Below are 7,538 nucleotides of genomic sequence, written 5' to 3'. Positions count from 1 at the left end.
TACAGGACACACAGGAAGAACAGACATCAATACAGGACACAGGAAGTGTATCAATACAGGACAATCAGGAAGGACAGACATCAATACAGGACACACAGGAAGTGTATCAATACAGTACACACAGGAAGTACGGACATCAATACAGGACACACAGGAAGTACGGACATCAATACAGGACACACAGGAAGGAGGGACATCAATACAGGAAACACAGGAAGAAAATACATCAATACAGGACACACAGGAAGAACAGACATCAATACAGGACACACAGGAAGGAGGGACATCAATACAGGACACACAGTAAGTACGGACATCAATACAGGACACACAGGAAGGAGGGACATCAATACAGGACACACAGGAAGGAGGGACATCAATACAGGACACACAGGAAGAACAGACATCAATACAGGACACAGGAAGTGTATCAATACAGGACAATCAGGAAGGACAGACATCAATACAGGACACAGGAAGTGTATCAATACAGTACACACAGGAAGTACGGACATCAATACAGGACACACAGGAAGTACGGACATCAATACAGGACACAGGAAGTGTATCAATACAGGACACTCAGGAAGGACAGACATCAATACAGGACACACAGGAAGGAGGGACATCAATACAGGACACACAGGAAGGACAGACATCAATACAGGACACACAGGAAGAACAGACATCAATACAGGACACACAGGAAGGAGGTACATCAATACAGGACACACAGGAAGGACAGACATCAATACAGGACACACAGGAAGGAAGGACATCAATACAGGACACACAGGAAGAACTGACATCAATACAGGACACACAGGAAGGAGGGACATCAATACAGGACACACAGGAAGGAGGTACATCAATACAGGACACACAGGAAGGAGGGACATCAATACAGGACACACAGGAAGAACGGACATACATACAGGACACACAGGAAGGAGGGACATCAATACACGACACACAGTAAGGAGGGACATCAATACAGGACACACAGGAAGGAGGGACATCAATACAGGACACAGGAAGGAGGGACATCAATACAGGACACACAGGGAGAACATACATCAATACAGGACACTTAGGAAGGAGGGACATCAATACAGGACACACAGGAAGGAGGGACATCAATACAGGACACACAGGAAGGAGGGACATCAATACAGGACACACAGGAAGGAGGGATATCAATACAGGACACATGAAGTGTATCAATACAGGACACACAGGAAGAACATCAATACAGGACACACAGGAAGGAGGGACATCAATACAGGACACACAGGAAGAACATCAATACAGGACACACAGGAAGTACGGACATCAATACAGGACACACAGGAAGTACGGACATCAATACAGGACACACAGGAAGAACAGACATCAATACAGGACACACAGGAAGAACATCAATACAGGACACACAGGAAGAACATCAATACAGGACACACAGTAAGAACATCAATACAGGACACACAGGAAGAACAGACATCAATGCAGGACACACAGGAAGGGGGGACATCAATACAGGAAGAACAGACATCAATACAGGACACACAGGAAGAACAGACATCAATACAGGACACACAGGTAGGAGGGATATCAATACAGGACACACAGGAAGGAGGGACATCAATACAGGACACACAGGAAGAACGGACATCAATACAGGACACACAGGAAGGATGTACATCAACACAGGACACACAGGAAGGACAGACATCAATACAGGACACACAGGAAGGAGGGACATCAATACAGGACACACAGGAAGAACAGACATCAATACAGGACACACAGGAAGGAGGGACATCAATACAGGACACACAGGAAGTACGGACATCAATACAGGACACACAGGAAGGAGGGACATCAATACAGGACACACAGGAAGAACGGACATCAATAAAGGACACACAGGAAGGAGGGACATCAATACACGACACACAGGAAGGAGAGACATCAATACAGGACACACAGGAATGAGGGACATCAATACAGGACACAGGAAGGAGGGATATCAATACAGGACACACAGGAAGGAGGGACATCAAAACAGGACACACAGGACGGAGGGACATCAATACAGGACACACAAGAAGGAGGGATATCAATACAGGACACACAGGAAGGAGGGACATCAATACAGGACACATAGGAAGAACAGACATCAATACAGGACACTTAGGAAGGAGGGACATCAATACAGGACACACAGGAAGGAGGGACATCAATACAGGACACACAGGAAGTACGGACATCAATACAGGACACACAGGAAGAACAGACATCAATACAGGACACACAGGAAGAACATCAATACAGGACACACAGGAAGAACATCAATACAGGACACACAGTAAGAACATCAATACAGGACACACAGGAAGAACAGACATCAATGCAGGACACACAGGAAGGGGGGACATCAATACAGGAAGAACAGACATCGATACAGGACACACAGGAAGAACAGACATCAATACAGGACACACAGGTAGGAGGGATATCAATACAGGACACACAGGAAGGAGGGACATCAATACAGGACACACAGGAAGAACGGACATCAATACAGGACACACAGGAAGGATGTACATCAACACAGGACACACAGGAAGGACAGACATCAATACAGGACACACAGGAAGGAGGGACATCAATACAGGACACACAGGAAGAACAGACATCAATACAGGACACACAGGAAGGAGGGACATCAATACAGGACACACAGGAAGTACGGACATCAATACAGGACACACAGGAAGGAGGGACATCAATACAGGACACACAGGAAGAACGGACATCAATAAAGGACACACAGGAAGGAGGGACATCAATACACGACACACAGGAAGGAGAGACATCAATACAGGACACACAGGAATGAGGGACATCAATACAGGACACAGGAAGGAGGGATATCAAAACAGGACACACAGGACGGAGGGACATCAATACAGGACACACAAGAAGGAGGGATATCAATACAGGACACACAGGAAGGAGGGACATCAATACAGGACACATAGGAAGAACAGACATCAATACAGGACACTTAGGAAGGAGGGACATCAATACAGGACACACAGGAAGGAGGGACATCAATACAGGACACACAGGAAGTACGGACATCAATACAGGACACACAGGAAGGAGGGACATCAATACAGGACACACAGGAAGGAGGGACATCAATACAGGACACACAGGAAGAGCAGACATCAATACAGGACACAGGAAGGAGGGACATCGATACAGGACACACAGGAAGAACTGACATCAATACAGGACACAGGAAGGAGGGACATAAATACAGGACACAGGAAGTGTATCAATACAGGACACACAGGAAGGAGGGACATCAATACAGGACACACAGGAAGAAAGGACATCAATACAGGACACACAGGAAGGAGGGACATCATTACAGGACACACAGGAAGGACAGACATCAATACAGGACACACAGGAAGTGTATCAATACAGGACACTCAAGAAGGACAGACATCAATACAGGACACACAGGAAGGACGTACATCAATACAGGAACAACAGGAAGAACAGACACACAGGAAGGAGGGACATCAATACAGGACACACAGGAAGGACAGATATCAATACAGGACACACAGGAAGAACAGACATCAATACAGGACACACAGGAAGAACAGACATCAATACAGGACACACAGGAAGGACAGACATCAATACAGGACACACAGGAAGGAGGGACATCAATACAGGACACACAGGAAGAACAGACATCGATACAGGACACACAGGAAGAAGGGACATCAATACAGGACACACAGGAAGGAGGGACATCAATACAGGACACACAGGAAGGAAGGATATCAATACAGGACACACAGGAAGGAGGGACATTAATACAGGACACACAGGAAGGAGGGACATCAATACAGGACACACAGGAAGGAAGGACATCAATACAGGACACACAGGAAGGAGGGATATCAATACGGGACACTTAGGAAGGAGGGACATCAATGCAGGACACACAGGAAGGAGGGACATCAATACAGGACACACAGGAAGAACAGACATCAATACAGGACACAGGAAGGAGGGACATCAATACAGGACACACAGGAAGAACAGACATCAATAAGGGACACACAGGAAGAAGGGACATCAACACAGGACACACAGGAAGGAGGGACATCAATACAGGACACACAGGAAGAACAGACATCAATACAGGACACACAGGAAGTAGGGACATCAATACAGGACACAGGAAGTGTATCAATACAGGACACACAGGAAAGAGGGACATCAATACAGGACACACAGGAAGAACGGACATCAATACAGGACACACAGGAAGGAGGGACATCAATACAGGACACACATGGAAGGACAGACATCAATACAGGACACACAGGTAGAACAGACATCAATACAGGACACACAGGAAGGAGGGACATCAATACAGGACACACAGGAAGGAGGGACATCAATACAGGACACACAGGAAGAACGGACATCAATACAGGACACACATGAAGGAGGGACATCAATACAGGACACACAGGAAGGAGGGACATCAATACAGGACACACAGGAAGGAGGGACATCAATACAGGACACAGGAAGGAGGGACATCAATACAGGACACACAGGATTAACAGACATCAATACAGGACACTTAGGAAGGAGGGACATCAATACAGGACACACAGGAAGGAGGGACATCAATACAGGACACACAGGAAGAACGGACATCAATACAGGACACACAGGAAGGAGGGACATCAATACTGGACACACAGGAAGGAGGGACATCAATACAGGACACACAGGAAGGAGGGACATCAATACAGGACACACAGGAAGAAAAGACATCAATACAGGACACACAGGAAGAACAGACATCAATACAGGACACACAGGAAGGAGGGACATCAATACAGGACACACAGTAAGTACGGACATCAATACAAGACACACAGGAAGGAGGGACATCAATACAGGACACACAGGAAGAACAGACATCGATACAGGACACACATGAAGAAGGGACATCAATACAGGACACACAGGAAGGAGGGACATCAATATAGGACACACAGGAAGAACAGACATCAATACAGGACACACAGGAAGGAAGGATATCAATACAGGACACACAGGAAGGAGGGACATTAATACAGGACACACAGGAAGGAGGGACATCAATACAGGACACACAGGAAGGAAGGACATCAATACAGGACACACAGGAAGGAGGGATATCAATACAGGACACTTAGGAAGGAGGGACATCAATGCAGGACACACAGGAAGGAGGGACATCAATACAGGACACACAGGAAGAACAGACATCAATACAGGACACAGGAAGGAGGGACATCAATACAGGACACACAGGAAGAACAGACATCAATAAGGGACACACAGGAAGAAGGGACATCAACACAGGACACACAGGAAGGAGGGACATCAATACAGGACACACAGGAAGAACAGACATCAATACAGGACACACAGGAAGTAGGGACATCAATACAGGACACAGGAAGTGTATCAATACAGGACACACAGGAAAGAGGGACATCAATACAGGACACACAGGAAGAACGGACATCAATACAGGACACACAGGAAGGAGGGACATCAATACAGGACACACATGGAAGGACAGACATCAATACAGGACACACAGGTAGAACAGACATCAATACAGGACACACAGGAAGGAGGGACATCAATACAGGACACACAGGAAGGAGGGACATCAATACAGGACACACAGGAAGAACGGACATCAATACAGGACACACATGAAGGAGGGACATCAATACAGGACACACAGGAAGGAGGGACATCAATACAGGACACACAGGAAGGAGGGACATCAATACAGGACACAGGAAGGAGGGACATCAATACAGGACACACAGGATTAACAGACATCAATACAGGACACTTAGGAAGGAGGGACATCAATACAGGACACACAGGAAGGAGGGACATCAATACAGGACACACAGGAAGAACGGACATCAATACAGGACACACAGGAAGGAGGGACATCAATACTGGACACACAGGAAGGAGGGACATCAATACAGGACACACAGGAAGGAGGGACATCAATACAGGACACACAGGAAGAAAAGACATCAATACAGGACACACAGGAAGAACAGACATCAATACAGGACACACAGGAAGGAGGGACATCAATACAGGACACACAGTAAGTACGGACATCAATACAGGACACACAGGAAGGAGGGACATCAATACAGGACACACAGGAAGAACAGACATCGATACAGGACACACATGAAGAAGGGACATCAATACAGGACACACAGGAAGGAGGGACATCAATATAGGACACACAGGAAGAACAGACATCAATACAGGACACACAGGAAGGAAGGATATCAATACAGGACACACAGGAAGGAGGGACATTAATACAGGACACACAGGAAGGAGGGACATCAATACAGGACACACAGGAAGGAAGGACATCAATACAGGACACACAGGAAGGAGGGATATCAATACAGGACACTTAGGAAGGAGGGACATCAATGCAGGACACACAGGAAGGAGGGACATCAATACAGGACACACAGGAAGAACAGACATCAATACAGGACACAGGAAGGAGGGACATCAATACAGGACACACAGGAAGAACAGACATCAATAAGGGACACACAGGAAGAAGGGACATCAACACAGGACACACAGGAAGGAGGGACATCAATACAGGACACACAGGAAGAACAGACATCAATACAGGACACACAGGAAGTAGGGACATCAATACAGGACACAGGAAGTGTATCAATACAGGACACACAGGAAAGAGGGACATCAATACAGGACACACAGGAAGAACGGACATCAATACAGGACACACAGGAAGGAGGGACATCAATACAGGACACACATGGAAGGACAGACATCAATACAGGACACACAGGTAGAACAGACATCAATACAGGACACACAGGAAGGAGGGACATCAATACAGGACACACAGGAAGGAGGGACATCAATACAGGACACACAGGAAGAACGGACATCAATACAGGACACACATGAAGGAGGGACATCAATACAGGACACACAGGAAGGAGGGACATCAATACAGGACACACAGGAAGGAGGGACATCAATACAGGACACAGGAAGGAGGGACATCAATACAGGACACACAGGATTAACAGACATCAATACAGGACACTTAGGAAGGAGGGACATCAATACAGGACACACAGGAAGGAGGGACATCAATACAGGACACACAGGAAGAACGGACATCAATACAGGACACACAGGAAGGAGGGACATCAATACTGGACACACAGGAAGGAGGGACATCAATACAGGACACACAGGAAGGAGGGACATCAATACAGGACACACAGGAAGAAAAGACATCAATACAGGACACACAGGAAGAACAGACATCAATACAGGACACACAGGAAGGAGGGACATCAATACAGGACACACAGTAAGTACGGACATCAATA

This window comes from Oncorhynchus mykiss, chromosome 11 (genome assembly GCF_057628025.1).
Source record: "Oncorhynchus mykiss isolate SJ-2025 chromosome 11, ASM5762802v1, whole genome shotgun sequence".
Lineage (NCBI taxonomy): Eukaryota > Metazoa > Chordata > Actinopteri > Salmoniformes > Salmonidae > Oncorhynchus > Oncorhynchus mykiss.
The sequence above is the reverse complement of the archived record's forward strand: the minus strand, read 5'-3'. Positions refer to the sequence as shown.